The sequence below is a fragment of the Oryzias latipes genome, chromosome 1, assembly GCF_002234675.1.
Source record: "Oryzias latipes chromosome 1, ASM223467v1".
NCBI classification, from domain to species: Eukaryota; Metazoa; Chordata; class Actinopteri; order Beloniformes; family Adrianichthyidae; genus Oryzias; species Oryzias latipes.
In genome coordinates this window covers 20,060,256-20,081,219 of record NC_019859.2, presented here as the reverse complement: position 1 = coordinate 20,081,219, position 20,964 = coordinate 20,060,256, and positions in this window count along the sequence as shown.

Here is a 20,964-nt window from a genome sequence, read left to right as displayed (position 1 = left end):
TCTCAGATCAGATTTGGGGCAACTACAACTGATCTGGCAATGGCTCAACTCCTTTAGTACAACTGCTTTGCCAAGTACAAAGAAAGTGCTACCACAAAAGGTATTCTAATGAAAGAGAGACTCCACTTCCAGTCTACATTGGGATGTCTGTTCATGCTAAGACCAGAAAAAGACATCTCGTGGAAATGCTGCATGCCCATGGTCTTAGTATCCCATATGATCGAGTGCTCCACATATCAGCCCAGCTAGGAGATGCAGTTGTAAGTAAATATGTTGAGGAAGGTGGGGTTTGTCCCCTCAAGTTGAGGAAAGACCCTATGACTCCCTTCCACCAACTAGTGCATCTCTGGTTCAGTATGTGAGCATATGGGACCACTCAACACTATGTACAATGTAATCTGAAAGCCCTGGCAACTGAGTCTGGCAAAAAAATGGTGAAGCCTAGGAAGTTCTTTGGTCAACCCTCCCACCCATTGCTCAAGTCCTGCCAGCAGCTGACAAAATGTCGTTGCACGGGTGAATGTCGGGGACCATACAAATGTTATCGCTACACCCTGAAGTGCACACAACTGTGTAGCTGTAAATGCAAAGAGTAAAACAATGATTCAGGCTACATTCAAGCAAGTCAGTTAAGTTTGTCATAGTAACTTGTGCTTCTGTCACGACAATTTGAGATACCACATCGGTAACATCACTGAGACAGTGCTAGTTCAAATAATTGTCTTCATATCACTAAAACGGTTAATGATATTGAAATTTTGATTGCAGAACTCGATTCCTCGTGTCAAAAAACATATATTTTGATGTATTGTCAGTGCAAATACTGTTTCATACTGGTACGAATGGCGGCCACCTTGAAAAAGTTGGCTAACGTGCTTTTCTGAAAGAGGAGGTTCTGAAGCACCTGTGTACCAATTTTGGTGCTTGTATCACCAAGTGAAAAATTGTTTCAGCAATCTGCCCCACTAGAGCAGCTTTTTTCTGTGTCTCATCAGTGCTGGGAGTAACTCATTACAAAAGTAATGCATTACAGTCACATATTTGCAGTGACAAGGTAGTGTGAGGCATTACTAATGAATGTTAAGTCATATTTGACTCATTACATGTCTAGCTGCTTGTGTGTTGCAACACACTAACCAACCAAAGTGTAATCGTTCAAAGCAACAAGTCCATGAAGCATTTGAGGAAAATATTATTCTGCAAACAATCCATCTTTTCTGCTTCTTGTAAGCCACTTTAACCTAATTTAGGTTCCCTTTTTACATAAATTACTGACTCAAGTCTTGTTTTGTTTTTTGCATTGAGTTATAACTATTCTGTTGTGTTGCTGTACTCAGCAGTGACCCTAACCCAAGTCTTTCTGAGGCCTTAGGTTCTCTATTCAATCTGGGGGAGTTTTAAACGTTTGTTTTTTTTATTGATACCTAAAATGTTTTTTTTTCTAGACTAAAGCAGATGACAAAAATAAGCTACATTAATACCAATAATTTGTAAACCTTATTGCATAACACTCCACAGATATTTGTATTTTGTTTTTGCATGTAATGCAAGGAAAGTAACTTACATAACATCCACCATGCTACGTTTAGCTGTAGATTTTCTTTTGGGAAATTACATTTCTTTTATGTTCACAAAAACTGCACGTTTACCATTACTACCAGTTCTGTAGATGATGATGATGATTGCTACTGATTATGTTGATGATGGTGTTTAAAGTTGAGTTATGCCAGCCGTAGTCAGACACTAATTTGTTGTATTTGCATTACCACTGGTATTTGGGACACTGCAAATTCTTGCAGGAAACACATCAAATCTCCTCCATCTGTCTAACTTTGATATTTTGTTTTGGCGATATACTACCCCATCCAAGTTCTTTAGTAGTTACATATCAAAGAGGAAAAAAAGCTAAAAAATGATAGGTTTCATCAATTTATGTGCTAGATTGTTTTTACAGTGCTGTTTACTTATGCCTTTGCAAAGACACTTATACGTTTTTTTTTTCTGTATTACTTTAAATCTGCTGATTCAGACTCTGCCTTTGCATTTTTGCCTCATTTTAATCTTTCCATTATCTCAACCAGCTTCTTTTTGCTCTTTTCTTGCGTCAGCTTCAGTGTGTCACAACCCTTATGTCTCTTTATTCTGTTCTGAATGGTCTGTCTGCTCTCATCCGGACAAAAAAACAAAAAAGAGAGATATTTATTTAGGGACATTTAGTAATATTATGAACTTGAAATTTTAAAATGTAACATTTTAACTTTTTTTGTCTTGTTTTTTTTTTTGAATGTATAAAGTTTGTAATTAGCTTTTTTCTGCAAAAGTGAGCTCTGTCTAAATCATTGGAATATAGTTATAGTAGATACATTCACTAATTTTAATATTTTAAAAAACACTGGTAGAGTTTTCTGAAAACCTTTTATGAGATTTGTAAAAAACACGAAAGTGGACAAGATTTAGAGTTTGTACTTTTTTATTTTGCACAGGTAGGATCGCTTATTGAAGCCAGTGTGAAAGAATTTGGCTTTTTGGAACTAAAAGCAGGAGGTTTTTTGGATCCATGCTGCAGAAATGATCAATTCAGTATTGATAATCTAAAACTAAATCATCTTTTTTAGAGTTTTTCCATGTAGTATTATATTCCATTCTTTTTCTTGAAAAAATATATTTTCTGTTTGCAGTTTTATCATAAATTAATTTCTTATTGTTTTTATTCATGACAGTCTTCCTTTTTTTTGTATTTTTTTTGGAACTTATGTTGGGGGGGGGGGGGTGTTTGCTGGGACTTTTCCCCTTCAATTTTAGAGTCAATATTAGTATCAATGTTGACAAAGATTAGGAAATCATAGATTCCAGCTTCTTTTAGCAAAAACAGCAAAAGCAATGTTTTTAAATGACATAAAAGCAGTAACCACAATAAAAGTGTGTATTTTTGGTCCATTCATTCGTGATGGCCTTCCACTCTGGTGTTTTGCTACCCTTCCAAAATTTTCTGTCCCCCTCCTGCTCTCCCAAATAAAATGTTCTAGTTCACCCATGATTACTTGTCATGTTATTAAAAATATAAAAAGTTCTTCACATCTCTCATGTGTAAAGACCCTCTCGCATCTTTTTCTTGCATTATCTCCTCCACTGCAAATACAAAGTCAAAGGTAATATTTTGGTTCGGTGGACGGATTAAGGATAAGCAGATTTCTTTGTTTTATTTGTACTTTTTTTATTTTTATATCATTGCTTATCCTCCCTGGTTTACATGTATGGATTTAGTGCATCATCTTTTTTTTTTTCAAATCTGAACTGCCTTTTCATCTGAAGGCCTTTACTTTGATAATTGCACACAAGATTATGATCCATCCTTCATCTTGATGCTTGCTCATTTCCAGGGCACACAAGTTCAAATGAAAAAAAAAAAATGGATACAGATTATTTAAAGCTGGAACTGACCTTTCACTTCCACTTGACATTTTTTGACGTTGCAGATTCATTTCTCCAACAAAAACACACAGAAATGCAGACAGCCAAACACAGATTTAACATTGACCTGGAAGGTCTCAGTACAAAGGGAATGACTCCAACAATTATGTTTATGCATTAAAGCTCTGTGCAGTATTGTTAATGCCTAAAAGTACAATTAGAATAATGTATTTTTTCTTTATCTTTTGCACATTGTTAGAAGTCAGGGCTATAGTGTTGACACTGTCTCCTCATAGCAAGTAGGTCCTGGTATACCTACAAATCCTTTCTGTGTGGAGTTTTTATATTCTCTGCGAGCATTCCATGTTTATCCTCAGTTTACGTGGCTGACTTTGTTTTCACCTCTAAGACCAATTCTGATCAAGTCTCAGCTGCCCGCCCTACTTCTGTAAATGCTCCATTTTGCCCGTGGGGCCTTTTTTAATAAATAAAGACATTTATTCAAACCTCGGAAAAGAAAAAGGGTTACTAAAGAATTAAACATGACAAGACCATAAACAAACCAAACTAAAGAACACAATCCTACTATTTCAGTTTCTTCGTAGACAAACATTTTTTTTAAATTAAGTTTACATAGGCAGCTAAAGTAAACTAAAATAAATAAGACTGATTGATTAAATAAAAACTCTTATAATATTGTATAATTTCACACACACTAAAAGTTCTAACGTCACAGTTTATTTAAATTCTTTTTGTTTTGAGTTTGAAAAAATACCCACAGTACCACAACACAACAATAACCACAGCAATAATAAATGTTGTAATTTCCTGTTAATAAATTCCTACTACTATTAAAAAGAACACTTGGAAAAGACATCTTGTAGGTGTACACCTGCATGAGAGAGCAGCAGACACATAAACTAAAGGAGCCATTTTTATTCACTTATTTTCACCTAATTGACATGTTTTCTGATGGAACAACCTGTTTGGTTAAAACGCCTCACCTTTTCCATGGTCTTTGTGAAGATCAAAGGCGAGTCGTAATGAGGTACAGCAAGAGTTCTTGTTGTGGTAACAAGGTATAAGATAAGGGACAGAGTAAAAGTTATTTCACTGGTTTTAGCAGGAGATTGTTAAATGTTTCGTAGTACTGATAAAAGATTTCAAAATGCATTTATTTGAATTGGGAATAAGGCAGGTTTTCTTTTATCTTGTGGGAAGGAAGGAGAAGTGAAAAGCATGCAGCAAAAAAGCACTGAATGTTTAGAAGTAAAGAAAAATTTTGCTGAAACTCAGAGAAGTTTAGATGATTGGGCTCCTAAAAGCTTAATGCTTTCAGTTGTGTCTGGTGATGAAACCAATCTTTTTTTACACCTTCCCTTAAGTGAATCATTACTTTTTAACCTTCTAACACAGAGATAAATGGAAGGGCGGCATGCTAAATTTCTTGAGAAAAGCAGTTTTATCCAGAAAGTCACAACCAGAAGAAAAAAAGGGCCACATTTGCGATTAAGCCGTTTAGAAGTTGGCAACTCTCAGCTTGAAAAGATCTGTTTCAGTATTGAAAACCTATTTGTTCTCCTAGTACCTTTGTGGAAGTGGAAGATTTTAATTTCAATGCACATAGATTAGTTTCATATCAAAGCATCCTGCATAGAGGCTCATCTCATCTGGTAAATAAGGAATACAAACTGAATTGGTTGGTGAGTGAAAAATACGATTTTTAGTCAGTCCACTAATGTTTTTGTAAAGTGAGGTGAAAACCCCTGATCAGTTAATCCTGACAAATGTCTAATGTGAGAATTATTTTAAGGCTGTGTGACATCTTGGAGTTAAAGACTGTCATGGAATTTGAGAACTGCAACAGCAAAAGTTGTCTGATAGAAACACAGTAGAACAGAGCACAGTTAAAACGTGAGTTAAATAACATGAAGTCAAACATGCATGATAGGTGAAAGTGCAAAATCCTTTTAAATACCCATTCTGATCATCTTTTGATATACTTTCAAAGTGTTTTTCAGTGGTCTTTAAAATATGATTATTTTGTTTCTAGGTCATGGTTTTTGCAGAGCAGGAGGAGATCAGAAATTCGCTGTGGGCGGGACTGTTGGTGCTGAGTAAGCCTGTCCGAACATCCAGTTATCCATCCCTTTTACACCAGGGATGGGCAACTCCAGGCCTTGATGGCCGCTGGGTCTGCATGATTTTCACATATCCAAGCCCAACTCATGACTGTTTACCTGGTTCAGGCGTGTCCAGCCAATTAGAACATGCCAGAGCAGGGTATGTTGGAAAACATGCAGGAATGCAGACCTGGAGGTGCACACTCTCCCACTAGCTTACAGCCCCTCACACCCCCAACCTAACATTACTGGTGCAATAAAAACAGCAAGCACTATTGGAGCTAACCAGCCGTTCAGTTTTGAGCCAGATGCCAACTTAGCCAATGAAAACAAAGATGTACATGAGTTTATTTGTCAGCATGCGGGGAGCTTGCTTGTACTTCATAGCTACAATCTTTTCTAACAGCAATTTTTTTCGTCTGCTCCTGATTTACTCTGATTTGAGTAAAGAAATACTCAGAAATGTATATTTACGCCTATTTTTATTTAAATATGTTCTCCATCATGAGAAAATTGCTACAAGATCATGTTAGAAACACCAATAAAATTTAAGAGCCTTTAAACAATATTAGTTATGTTTCTTTGTGTTTTCTTTTCAGTTCCTGTATTAAAAACATACTCATTGTCCCATTTTTCTAGTGAAGTTTCAGATTTGTGCAGATATGTAAACAGTTTAGATTTAGATTTATTTCAAGTGAAACAACAGAAAAAGAAATAAATGCATTTCCTAACAATAAAAACTGACTATACATATGCAGGCATTAAATTCAAAACATTGCAATCGGATTAACAGACAAAAATTAGGGAAAGAACTGAATTTTAGCTATAACCTTGCAGTCAAATTGATACGACTCGTGACCGAAGGAACCCAAACGCAGGAAGGAAGAACTCAAACTCGAACTCAAACTCAAAGTAAACAGTCACAGATTTACTCGAAATCTCAAAGAAGTCAAACATCCAGTTGTACAAACAAAAAGGACTCTGCGACACTGAAAACAACAAGGACAGAAACTTAAATACCAAACCACATAATCAGGAAACTGAAAACAGCTGAGAGAAACAGGTGAATGCACAGAAGGGGGAGGAGGAGGGTGCAGCTGCCAGCTGATCCATGACACAAATAGCTAAATGAGAATTTAGGAAACTGTGGACTCAATGGAAATACATAAATCTCCACGACTTTAACCATGATTTTGATGGCAGCTGAAAACAGTGAAATGATTTCATTGTTGCATCATCTGGTTTACCGTGAGGGAAATGTGATCATCACGAAATTCCGTAGCGTAAATAAACTGAAGACTGAACTCAAATGTGCTCCAACCTCCTTTCATTGCTTGAGTGTAATTGTTCAGCAGTCCCACTTATTTGCTTTCTTAATCAAACCGATGTGCAGATTTTCTTTTGTGCATCACAGAATATTTGCGTTTGTCAAGATTTTCCTTTTAATTTACTTGGTTGTGCTTCAGGTAGCTCTCTGATTTGAACAATCCTTTTGTCTTTTTGCGTAATGTTAACCGAAATCGCGTTTACTACAACCAGGATAAGGGGTAAAACTTAAGTTTCAAAAAAGACAAGAAGCTGTGTGAAAGGCAGGAAGATTTTTCATAAAACCTTGGAGGAGTGGACACATGGTTGGTCCTGTGTGTGTATAACTTTTCAGCTGATTTCTCCAGTAACTATTTTCCCTAGTGACCATATTTCTTGCACATGTGAATATATTCACTGTACAGCTTCTTTTTTTTTACAAACTCCCCTGTCCTTCAACATTTTGCTGGTTATGCCTTAGTCCCAACTGCTAGATACATGCTGTCTGCAGTACAAGGTGCGCAGGTGGCCCACAGGAAATAGCAAGGTCATAGAACACTCTGTGAACCTGTTGAGCTAAAATGTTCATGCACATTTTTTAACAGGCATGGTCCGAACAACAGGTCGTAGAAAACACTTAAACGCAGGGGTAAGTAATAGTGAAAAGGTTAGATGCACGCATGTGGATTTTATTTCATTTTACAACCTGTATCTAGCAGGGTTTAAAGTCCCCCCATGGCAATCTCTTTTTTTTTTATTAAAACATTCCCAGTGGTATTTTAATTATGAGGATGAAGTTTTTAACCAAAATCCCACAACCTAAATGTCTTAAAAAGCCATATTTCATGTTTATCTGCAACCACTGTTTCCAAAATCTACATCTGATTTGACACAAGGATATGCAGGTTGTTGAATTCACTTGTCCAAAAAATAAAATGAAATGCCCGAAATTAAGTAACTATTCACACATAACTTTCCAAATATGTAAAGCCAGTGCTGAACTTTTTTCTTGGCCACACGGACTCTAAGGAAGGGAGGAGTATAGGATTACGGGTTATGGTTTGAAATCACCGAACATGATTTACACAATAGTGGCGACCAGGTTTAATGTTAAGTCAATGATACAGGCACTTTTATCTTTACCGTTGGGAGTTGGGTCATCTAGACCCACTAGACAGTGCGCTAAACCTTTTTTCTTTAATGATTTGTGATCTTCACTGGTGTCCATGGATTACATGTGTCACGGTGCCTGTCAGTTCACCTCCTCCTCCTACAGCTCTCACCACCTTGTTGATTGGAACCAGCTGATCCTCATCTACTCATCATCCTGCCAGTCTTCATAGGGGAGCTTTTCACCAGAATTCAACGCCAGTTTGTTATACTCACTCCGGTGCTTATGTCTGGCCTTTTAGTATCTTCTAAACCTAGTCAAGTCACGTTACTTACCTCGCTTGTGCTCACCTTCAGGTTCATCTCCAACTGGTCACGCTGGTTCCCGCGGCAGAGCTCCTCTCCACGTTCCACGCTGGTCCCGCCATCCTCGGCGCCCACGCCTCACTCCACGTTGATTTCGGTGTCCACGCTTCGCCTCAAGTCGCTCCGCCGTCCTCGGCGTCCTGCTCAACCTCAAGTTGGTTTCGCCGTCCTCGGCTCCCCCAACGCTACGCTCCTCAGGTTCCAGGGTCCGCCGCGCTCCTGGGACGTCAGATCTTCATCCGAAGATTATTCAAGCTACGCTCTCTTGGAGACTCTGTAAACCCCCAGGAGAATTAAAACCTCTTTGCAAACTATTTCTGGTCGAGAGTTTACTTCCGGGTTTCAGCAACTGGGTCTGCCACGTCTACGACGCCATGACAACATGAAATCTTTCCACCCTTATCCACCTTTGTCATGGTAAGGAGAACACGTCAATGCAAGGTTGGGGTCATCTAAGATAGCACAAGGGTTACCGAGCCTTTAAGAAAATTGCAAGAAACAGCTGTGCTCCTTTTTGGATGCACTTTGAGCAGCTGCTCCTCTCTACGACCATCTATCAACGTGGACAATCCTGGTGTAAAAAACTACTACAATGAGTCAGAACTTACCTAAAGCTGCCGCACTTATGGGGTGCGATTTCCCCATCCATGCTACTCTCTTTGAAGTATTTGTTTAACCTTAATTTGAAGTATTAAGACAGTTTTTTACTTTTTCATTTTAGACATTTTTGTTTCCTCTTTGTTTCAAGACAATATTTCTCATTAATGTCAGAGGCCTTTTATTCCAACATCTAAAAACCTAAAAAGAGACGATTCAACTTAATGGGCACAAACTTGCTTTTTTCACAAGTTAATATTTCACACAATCATAGAAGATAATAACATAAATTTGTTTGTCCATTTAGATGTTTGTACTCTTTTTGTCTCTTCTCATTACACGCAGTAAAACCCCTTTTCTGCAGCTCTATAAGCATTAAAAACATTTCCAAGGAGGAGCTGTCAGAGATGAAAACAATCCATCCTTCCTCAACCGCAAATGTCTGTTCATATTTTAATAGTCAGTCCAATTATTTTGTCAAGAAATTTCCCAACTTAAATGTCTTTGCCATTTCCCCAGACTCTCGGGTCGCTGCGAGGGTGAGGCAAGCTGCAAATGCTCCATTTTGCCCGTGGGGCCTATTCTGCATGACTCCAGCGACGGTTGAGCTGGCAGAGCTCACACATTGATGTGCAATAGTCTGAAGCTGTTTTAAAAAGATAAAGCAGATTCATTTCACAAAGGTTGTCCATCGCAAATTACTGTGACTCCATTTACCTGTTAAAACTGAGGATTTATAAGCCAATATTGCCACATGCAAAGAATGTCCCTCCCTTTTTTCACAGGGAAGTAATGATTCAATTATTTTTCCGTTGTGACACAAGCTAAAAAAAAAACTAGAAATATTAATAATGAATTTCTTGGCTCAAACAATTGGTAAGAAAAAGGATTTTATTTTTTAGATATAGTTGCTGTAAAGGGAGAAAATGCTACTCTCTGGTGCTGAATCTTTTCACTTAATTAAAGATCTCCATTAGGAATCACAATGACGCTCAACGACTCTTCGAAGAGAAGAATCTAAATTAAAATTGTGGCTAAAGGACACAAAATTATGCCACTGTAGCAGAAAAGAATACCACTTGGATTAATGGAGATTTTTATCCCTCTACCAGATCTCAAACCGTGTTGTTAGTATTGCATCCCCACTGACTAGACTTTCAATACAGCTTCATGTACTTGCATTCATTGACAGGTCTATATAATACTTCACAAAGAAGGGGTCATGCTCTTCTTGTAGTTATACATATCAGATTCATGCTCCTGCATAATTCACTGTCACTTTCAATGATCCACAGAGAAGTTGATGTTAAAACCACACAGCTTTACATTGATAAGAGTGTGTTTACCAATGGGCAACTGTGCCATTCCACACTTTCCGTGCAAAATGATGTTTGAGTCTTTTAGAAGAGTATCTTCAGCTTTCATGAAACCTTGGTGTCACACTGTGAGACTGACTCAACTACTGCTAATATTATACAATCAGTTTTCCTTCTTATTGGGTTTTAAAGTAAGAAGATATTCACTAAAGTCAAAAGTTCATACAGATCAGGAACAATACAATGCTATTTTTCCAGAAAAGAGAATAATAATAACCTAAAGTTCCTTAAAAAAGTGAATAGTTGCAATTTTAGTTGTTAGTTAAGGTAAAATTGTTATTGGATGATGGCTAAAAATCTCAAATAAAAGTTTTATTATTTTCAAAGAAATCTGCACCTATGTTTCAATCTGTAATAAAAGTACACATTTCATCTTATTTGGGAAGGACTTTTCCTACCACTTGTGTTTTAAATCTCTATTAGAAGTACACGTGTCACTTTACTTTGAAAGGGCTTTCTTTACACACCTGTGTTTTAAATCTCTAATAGACGTACATGTTTCATCTTATTTTGAAAGGGCATTTCCTCCCACCTGTGTTTTAACAGTTAAATTCTTTATTTTCAATTTGGTACTTGAAAAACAACCTTCATTGATTTTTCATTTTTAAGATATTTATTGCAAATCTCACAAGTCAGGTGATCACCAGCAGGAGAATACTGAAAAAAAAGATCATATGTGCTTGTATTTTAGAAAAACACTGAAGAAAAACTAAGAAAGGTTTCCTAAGGCGGATGTAACCTACTTTTTTTCAGCTGTCATGAATTGTCATGCATTGTAAATAAGTTCTCATTAAAAGGAATCAAAACGAACAAAAACCAGCAGAAACATGACAGTTTGTTCAAAAGGTGTCCCAGCGTAGCAATTATAGTCTGGATGTCTGAAGAACTAAAGTAAGCGTTTAAAGTTTGATGAGTTTCATAAACAACATTTCATATGCTTTATATTACCACCAACATTACTTTATTTCATTCAAGTAAAAGTAAACACAATTGACTGTATAAGACAACTGGACAGTGTGAGTGTGACGTCACCCATAGAAAATGACTTACATCTGGCTACAATAAATAGAGGTCAATACAGTTGCTATCTTTTGCAATTTGGACGTTGCCAAGTTGGGGCTAGATGACTTCAGTAAGCAGTAATTGATTAGGTTTGAGTCATTGTTTCTATTACTCTCGCCAATCAGGAGTAAACTAGTTGGAAGTTGACACTCCCACCACTGAAAGCGGGCTTGGAAGAATCTGTCTGTTGAACGTTTTGAATGTCTGACATGGGTGCTAGCAGGCACATACTTTTACTGAGGCATCTGACTGGTCAGTTTACAACTTAAATAACCTGCAACAAACTTTTTTTATTTTTTTTTAAATAAAGAATTGTCGAGAACATATTAAAAAGGGGAAGTACAGCAAGAATGGTTATTATGATTGATATAATAACTGAGTAATAGCTGTTTAGCAGATTTTTACCTCTTGGGACCAGCAGGTACTTCCTGTTTGGATTGCAATGGGGAGGGGTCACTCGGTCCAGCTCTCCTGTACATTCAATGGTTAACACACAGAAAGTTTCAAAAATAATTAATTTTCCTCTTCAGGAAAATTACAAAAACAGGAAATTTTTGCTCATGTCCTTGCAGAATGGGTCTACTAAAAACATGGTGGATGTCAGTGCTGCCTAAACACAGTTCTTCCCTGTGACTGCTTATGTGTGGAACAAGAGCTCCACTTAGAGAGTTCAAGCCTCTCGCTGTCGTTATTCATATTGTGGATCTATTCCTCTCCTGTTTGGTAGTCTGTCATTTCCTTCGCCTGGTTCCTGAAGGAGTCAGGCTGTCTGCTCCTTAAATAGACTTGACCTCAGCAGACTCTGAGGTTGCCACAGTCTTTAGTTGCACACATGCTTCCCTGCTTTCAATAAAGTGTGTGCGCACATGTCTGTGTGCAACTTTAAGTGGGTGATTTTCATTACAGGGACATGCAGTTAAGCAGATTTCCATCATTCCAGAATGTCTCTTCTTTCCCCCTCTTTTTTAGATCCAAATATTTTTCACGTGACTGTCCGTGTGGGTGACTTGCGGAGAATCCATTAATGAGTTCAGAAGCAGCAGGAATTGAAGCAAAAGCAGCCGTATGTTTTTGTTCACTGTTAAAAGTGGCAGTCCACATATATGACACAACCAAAATATTAATACAAATGGTAATGAAGACAAACAAACTCTCTGTCAGGGGCTGTGCATTTTTATGTATGAAGGTTTATGAAGGGATCATAGCAGAGATCTAGCAGAATGAATTATTTACATATCTCTTTCAGACATTTTCATCTTTCTCTCTGTTGTGCTCTTTTCATTCAGCACCTTTTAGAAAGAACAGAATCCTTAGCACAGCCAGATCAATGACCAAGGTCATGTGGAGTAGCAGCTCAATTTCTTTCTCAGGAACTCTAAGAAGTGAGAATATTTGTTGCTAAACCACATTAAACCAAATTTGGTGAAAAAATACTCAGAGTAAAGGTAATTTTGAGGGTTTTTTTCTTCAAGTGTTTTTCAAGGTCACTTAGAATAAACAACAATTTGTTTGCAGATGTATCTGGGGTTAGTCACTACTCATCCTAACATAATGGAAAAAACACTAAGGCAGGGGTGTGTTTCAGTACTCCACTTGTTGATTAAAGCCGTTGACTGAATTTAAGAACTGGGCTGAGTGAGTGTGACATCACTAATAGAAAATGACTTACTTCCTGTTCCATTAAAATGAAGCCAATTCAGTCGCCATAGTTATAGGGACGCTGCCTTGTTGGAACCAGAAATTGTCAGTAAGCAGTGATTGGTCAGAGTTGGTGTGAGTCAATGAATCTATGGCAACTATTTTGGCAAATCAGAAAATACTTTTTTGGAAGTTCAATGTGAAATGGGAAAAACAGAACACATTTTGCACACCATCTATAGCATTTCGTGCCAAATGTGACAAATCACCACCTTGTCTTCCCATAATGCAGCTCATTGGACCAATAGCTGCAGACAATATTTACAGTAAATAAACAATAGCAAAATGGTATCAAATCTGTCAAAGTTTACACACTTTTATAACATTATGGAAGTCAGATGGTAAGTACACTATAGTGATGGAACAGGAAGCCAGTTGTAAAACTGTTGCTAGGTAGAATTTCCTTATCAGCCGTAACCTGTCACTTACTCAGTTATTATAACATATCTGTTTATTTTGCTTCAATGTCTTTTTAGTTTTGGTTATCTGATTTTTCAACAGAGTTAGTGGGCCAGAAAAAAAGCTTCACAGATTCTGCAAGTTATCCCACATAAAAGATGAGAAAGGTCTGTAAAGTTCATCATGGATACAATTCAAATGCGAGAGACAGAATGGAAAAAATGTACAGAAACTTTACCAATCTCTTTCATCTTTGTAACTGGGGCAACTTGCAGAATCTGTGATGGACAAATGCTTTATTTGCTCACTGTGTTTCCTGTTTAATTTCTTCATCCCAATCTGTCACATCTGTCCTCTGTTTCCAATTAACATAGCTGTCTGTCAATTGCTATTAGCCTCCTCGGTGTCTCTTGTTGCCCTTTGACACATCCTTTCTGCTATTTCTTCTGCTGTTGTATCCATTTGTTTTTTTGTTTTTGTTTTTTGTTTACTGTGGTATGCGCCACAGGTTGGCTGTGAGTTAGAAGTGAAGGAGAGATTCTGGAGTGAGTTGGATGAGGTCATAGAGAGTATCCCCAGAGGAGAGAGAGAGTTGCTATCGGAGCAGACTTTAATGGGCATGTTGGTGGGGGCAACAGAGGAGATGAGGAAGTGATGGGCAGATTTGGTGTGAAGGAAAGGAATCTGGAGGGACAGATGGTGGTGGACTTTGCGAAGAGGATGGAAATGGCTGTAGTCAACATTTACTTCCAGAAGAGAGAGGAACATAGAATGACATACAGAAGTGGAGGAAGGAGTACTCAGGTGGACTACATCCTATGTAGACAAGGTCATTTGAGAGAGGTTAATGACTGCAAAGTGGTGGTAGGAGAGAGTGTAGCCAGACAGCACCGCATGGTGGTGTATTAGATGACTCTGGAGGTCAGGAAGAAGAAGAGAGGGAAAACAGAAAAGAAGACCATGTGGTGGAAGCTACAGAATGAAGAAACTTGTGAGGAATTTAGGCAGAAGTTGAGACAGGTCCTGGGTGGTCAGGATGAGCTTCCAGATGACTGGGAAACTACAGCAGAGATTATCAGGGAAACAGGTAGGAAGGTGCTAGGTGTGTCATCTGGAAAGAGGAAAGACGGCAAAGACAATCGGTGGTGGAATGAGGAAGTACAGGAATGCGTCCAGAGGAAGAGGTTGGCTTAAAGGAAGTGGGATGTAGAAAGGACTGAGGAAGGTAGACAGGAGTACAAGGAATCGCAGCGTAGAGTGAAGAAAGAGGTGGCAAAGGCCAAACAGAAAGCTTACAATGAGCTATATGACAGGTTAGACACAAAGGAAGGAGAGAAGGACTTGTACAGACTAGCCAGACAGAGAGAGACAGAGATGGGAAGGACGTGCAACAGATACGGGTGATTAAGGACAGAGATGGAAAGGTGCTAACAACCCAGGAGAGTGAACAGAAAAGATGGAAGGAGTATTTTGAGGAGCTGATGAACGAGGAAAATGACAGGGAAGAAGGGAGGAAGATGTGGTTGTTGTGGAGCAGGAAGTAGCAGAGATTGGAAAGGATGAGGTTAGGAAGTCTCTGAAAAGGATGAAGAGCGGAAAGGCCTTTGGTCCTGATGACGTACCTGTGGAGGTATGGAAGTGCTTAGGTGAGACAGCAGTGGAATTTCAAACGAGGTTGTTCAATAGGATTCTAGAGAGTGAGAACATGCCTGAGGAATGGAGGAGAAGCGTTTTGGTCCCAATCTTTAAGAACAAGGGTGACACGCAGAACTGCAGCAACTATAGAGGAATAAAGTTGATGAACCACACAATGAAGCTGTGGGAAAGAATAGTGGAAGCCAGGCTTAGGAAGAAGGTGGAGATTTGTGAGCAGCAGTATGCTTTCATGCCCCGTAAGAGCACCACTGATGCCATTTTTGCTTTGAGAATGTTGATGGAAAAGTACAGAGATGGTCAGAAGGAGCTGCATTGTTTGTTCGTAGATTTAGAGAAGGCGTATGACAGGGTGCCGAGGGAGGAGCTGTGGTACTGTATGAGGTCGTCTGGAGTGGCAGAGAAGTATGTCAGAGTAGTTCAGGACATGTATGAGAGAAGTATGACGGTGGTTAGATGTGCTGTAGGTCAAACAGAGGAGTTCAAGATGGAGGTGGGACTACACCAAGGATCAGCTTTGAGTCCTTTTTTGTTTGCTATGCTGATGGACAGGCTGACAGACGAGGTAAGACAGGAATCTCCCTGGACAATGATGTTTGCGGATGACATCGTAATTTGCAGTGAGAGTAGAGAGCAGGTGGAGGAACAGCTAGAGAGGTGGAGGTTTGCTCTGGAAAGAAGAGGCATGAAGGTCAGTCGTAGTAAGACAGAATACATGTGTCTGAACGAGAGGTATCAAGGTAGAAGCATTAGGTTACAGGGGGCTGAGGTGAAGAAGGTGCAGGAGTTTAAGTACTTGGGGTCAACAGTTCAGTGTGATTGGGAGTGTGGAAAAGAGGTGAAGAGGCGAGTGCAGGCAGGTTGGAGCGGGTGGAGGAAAGTGTCAGGAGTGTTGTGTGACAGAAGAGTGTCAGCAAGACTCAAAGGAAAGGTGTACAAGACAGTGGTGAGACCAGCTCTGCTCTATGGGTTAGAGACGGTAGCAGTCAGACAGAGACAAGAGGCTGATATGGAGGTAGCGGAGATGAAGATGTTGAGGTTCTCCTTAGGAGTGACCAGGTTAGACAGGATAAGGAACGAGTACATCAGAGGGACGGCTCATGTTGCCCGTGTTAGCGACAAAGTTAGAGAAGCCAGACTGAGATGGTTTGGACATGTTCAGAGGAGGGATAGAGGATATATTGGTAGAAGGATGTTGGAGATGGAGCTGCCTGGCAGGAGGGCAAGAGGACGGCCAAAGAGGAGATATATGGATGTCTTAACAGAGGACATGAAGTTTGCTAATGTTAGGGTAGAAGATGTTCATGATAGAGTGAGGTGGAAAAGGATGATTCGCTGTGGCGACCCCTGATGGGAAAAGTCGAAAGAGAAAGAAGACTGTGCAGTACGAAGTGGACACATTTAGGAGGATACCTGTTGTCAAATTGAATTTAAAATGCAGCTGCTTTTATATTTTAGGTGAGACGGATAGTCAGTGTGTCAGCACAACGTCATGTGAGAGTGATGAGAAAGTAAAAATAATCTCAAATTAACAGAAATATGTATATAGGAATCAAATATAGCTCGGTTCCTCGTTCAGCATGTTGTTTTGGGGAAAAAAATGCACCTGGAATGCTAAAACCCTATACTGACACTATACTATACTATTCTTTGAACCTTTGTACCACATCGATGAGTTGTTTCCCTTTTGGCTTTTCTCAGCAGGGGTCGCCACAGCGAACGAGTCACACGGTAAACTTGGCAATGTTTTACGCCGGATGCTCTTCCTGACGCAACCCCCTCAAAGCAACCGGGCTTGGGACCGGCACAGAAGTAGAGAAGGGAACAGGGAGCAGCCCGGAGTCGAACCCTGGTTTCACAGACGGAAGGCGCCACAAACCAGCACGAGCTAAACCGGCTCCCATACCACATCGATGAGTGACTCCTAATAAGTTGTAATTACATTTTTCGCAGTCAGCTAAGAGTCTACTTTTACCCAGCCATGTTTTTCAATGTTCTCAGTAGACTACAGCTGTTAAATTATAATGAAAACCTTTAATTCACCTTTACTTCCTGCCAGCTGTATCCTTCACGGTATATTAGTGGCTTTACCAACAAACAAGAAACTTTTCAGGCTCCTGCAATCTTTTTACTTTTAGTTAGAAAGATTTGTCTAGATGTACTACTAGTCTGCATTATCAAGAGCACTTCATGAATCTATTGTAACTTCTTAAAAGAAAATGTTCAGCTTCTGGATTCTAGAATTTCACTGTAAAAACGCAAATTCAAAATAAATATAAATGTGCATTTTGGCCTCCCACGTTCAAAACTCTCGAGTTCATAAGTAGCTATGCTATTTCTATGACTGTTTTCTGAATCATATTACAAAACACCACTTGAAAGTTAAACTATTTGAACTTTGACCTGTCAGGGACTTAAATTTTTTAGTGACGCATGGATGGCGTCCCTTATGATTTACCGAAGTGTCAACCGTCAAAAAAAAAAAAAATGTGGAGGAGAAATTAAAAATTGCGGCCTGTGCCCCGCCAGATTTATGTGACACCAAGTCTTTCGTATATCAAAATACGTCTGTGAAAGAAAAAGTCTGGAGCAAAATTCATAAGATTTGCACTTATTCAGCATGTTTACTCTTCCAACTGTGAGTACATGCACTAGTACGCAGTAGAAAAATAAGAAGAAGCACCTCCCTGCTTGTCCAGTGTGAACTCACTGGGCTAAATGCGCGTTCAAGAATATGTGTTAAGCACACAATTTTGAATGTGAGTCACATGCTCGGCATGTCCTAAGCTTAAAATATGAATATATAAAAACAGGGGTGGGTATATATATATATATATATGTATATATCTATATACATGGATACATGCATATGCTGCATATGTTTGCATTTTCTCAGATTGAATGGTGTAGGGGCTGCACATCGCAACAAAAAATCTTAGGTTCAATTATCAGCAAGGTCCTTTACGTGTGGAGTTTGCATGTTGTACTCATGTTCACAGGAATTTTCTCCAGCCTTCCACCCTCAGTCTGAATACATCTTCTTCTTTCTCTTTCGGCTTTTCCCATCAGGGGTCGCCACAGCGAATCATCCTTTTCCACCTCACTCTATCATGGACATCTTCTACCCTAACATTAGCCAACTTCATGTCCTCTGTTAAGACATCCATGTATCTCCTCTTTGGCCGTCCTCTTGCCCTCCTGCCAGGCAGCTCCATCTCCAACATCCTTCTACCAATATATCCACTATCCCTCCTCTGAACATGTCCAAACCATCTCAGTCTGGCTTCTCTGACTTTGTCGCTAACACAGGCAACATGAGCCGTCCCTCTGATGTACTCGTTCCTTATCCTGTCTAACCTGGTCACTCCTAAGGAGAACCTCAACATCTTCATCTCCGCTACCTCCATCTCAGCCTCTTGTCTCTGTCTCACTGCTACCGTCTCTAACCCATAGAGCAGAGCTGGTCTCACCACTGTCTTGTACACCTTTCCTTTGAGTCTTGCTGGCACTCTTCTGTCACACAACACTCCTGACACTTTCCTCCAACCGCTCCAACCTGCCTGCACTCGCCTCTTCACCTCTTTTCCACAATCCCCATCACACTGAACTGTTGACCCCAAGTACTTAAACTCCTGCACCTTCTTCACCTCAGCCCCCTGTAACCTAACGCTTCTACCTTGATCCCTCTCGTTCAGACACATGTATTCTGTCTTACTACGACTGACCTTCATGCCTCTTCTTTCCAGAGCAAACCTCCACCTCTCTAGCTGTTCCTCCACCTGCTCTCTACTCTCACTGCAAATTACAATGTCATCCGCAAACATCATTGTCCAGGGAGATTCCTGTCTTACCTCATCTGTCAGCCTGTCCATCAGCATAGCAAACAAAAAAGGACTCAAAGCTGATCCTTGGTGTAGTCCCACCTCCACCTTGAACTCCTCTGTCTGACCTACAGCACATCTCACCACCGTCATACTTCTCTCATACATGTCCTGAACTACTCTGACATACTTCTCTGCCACTCCAGACGACCTCATACAGTACCACAGCTCCTCCCTCGGCACCCTGTCATACGCCTTCTCTAAATCTACGAACACACAATGCAGCTCCTTCTGACCTTCTCTGTACTTTTCCATCAACATTCTCAAAGCAAAAATGGCATCAGTGGTGCTCTTACGGGGCATGAAACCATACTGCTGCTCACAGATCTCCACCTTCTTCCTAAGCCTGGCTTCCACTACTCTTTCCCACAGCTTCATTGTGTGGCTCATCAACTTTATTCCTCTATAGTTGCTGCAGTTCTGCGTGTCACCCTTGTTCTTAAAGATCGGAACCAGAACGCTTCTCCTCCATTCCTCAGGCATCTTCTCACTCTCTAGAATCCTATTGAACAACCTTGTTAGAAATTCCACTGCTGCCTCTCCTAAGCACTTCCATACCTCCACAGGAACGTCATCAGGACCAACGGCCTTTCCGCTCTTCATCCTTTTCAGAGCCTTCCTAACCTCATCCTTTCCAATCTCTGCTACTTCCTGCTCCACAACAACCACATCTTCCTCCCTTCTTTCCCTGTCATTTTCCACGTTCATCAGCTCCTCAAAATACTCCTTCCATCTTTTCTGTACACTCCCCTGGGTTGTTAGCACCTTTCCATCTCTGTCCTTAATCACCCTTATCTGTTGCACGTCCTTCCCATCTCTGTCTCTCTGTCTGGCTAGCCTGTACAAGTCCTTCTCTCCTTCCTTTGTGTCTAACCTGTCATATAGCTCATCGTAAGCTTTCTGTTTGGCCTTTGCCACCTCTCTCTTCACTCTACGCTGCGCTTCCTTGTACTCCTGTCTACCTTCCTCAGTCCTTTCTACATCCCACTTCTTTTTAGCCAACCTCTTCCTCTGGACGCATTCCTGTACTTCCTCATTCCACCACCAAGTCTCTTTACCGTCTTTCCTCTTTCCAGATGACACACCTAGCACCTTCCTACCTGTTTCCCTGATAATCTCTGCTGTAGTTTCCCAGTCATCTGGAAGCTCATCCTGACCACCCAGACCCTGTCTCAACTTCTGCCTAAATTCCTCACAAGTTTCTTCATTCTGTAGCTTCCACCACTTGGTCTTCTTTTCTGTTTTCTCTCTCTTCTTCTTCCTGACCTCCAGGGTCATCTTACACACCACCATGCGGTGCTGTCTGGCTACACTCTCTCCTACCACCACTTTGCAGTCAATAACCTCTCTCAAATGACCTCGTCTACATAGGATGTAGTCCACCTGAGTACTCCTACCTCCACTTCTGTATGTCACTCTATGTTCCTCTCTCTTCTGGAAGTAAGTGTTGACTACAGCCATTTCCATCCTCTTCGCAAAGTCCACCACCATCTGTCCCTCCAGATTCCTTTCCTTCACACCAAACCTGCCCATCACCTCCTCATCACCTCTGTTGCCCTCACCAACATGCCCATTAAAGTCTGCTCCAATAACAACTCTCTCTCCTCTGGGGATACTCTCTATGACCTCATCCAACTCACTCCAGAATCTCTCCTTCACTTCTAACTCACAGCCAACCTGTGGCGCATACCCACTGACTACATTCACCATCACCCCTTCGATTTCTAACTTTAAGCTCATCATCCTGTCTGAGACTCTTTTCACCTCTAGAACACTGTTTACAAACTCCCCCTTCAGAATCACTCCTACCCCGTTTCTCTTCCTATCAACACCATGATAGAACAGTTTGTATCCTCCTCCAATACTACGTGCCTTGCTGCCCTTCCACCTTGTCTCCTGCACACACAGTACATCTACCTTCCTTCTCTCCATCATGTCTGCCAGCTCTCTGCCTTTCCCTGTCATTGTGCCAACGTTAAGAGT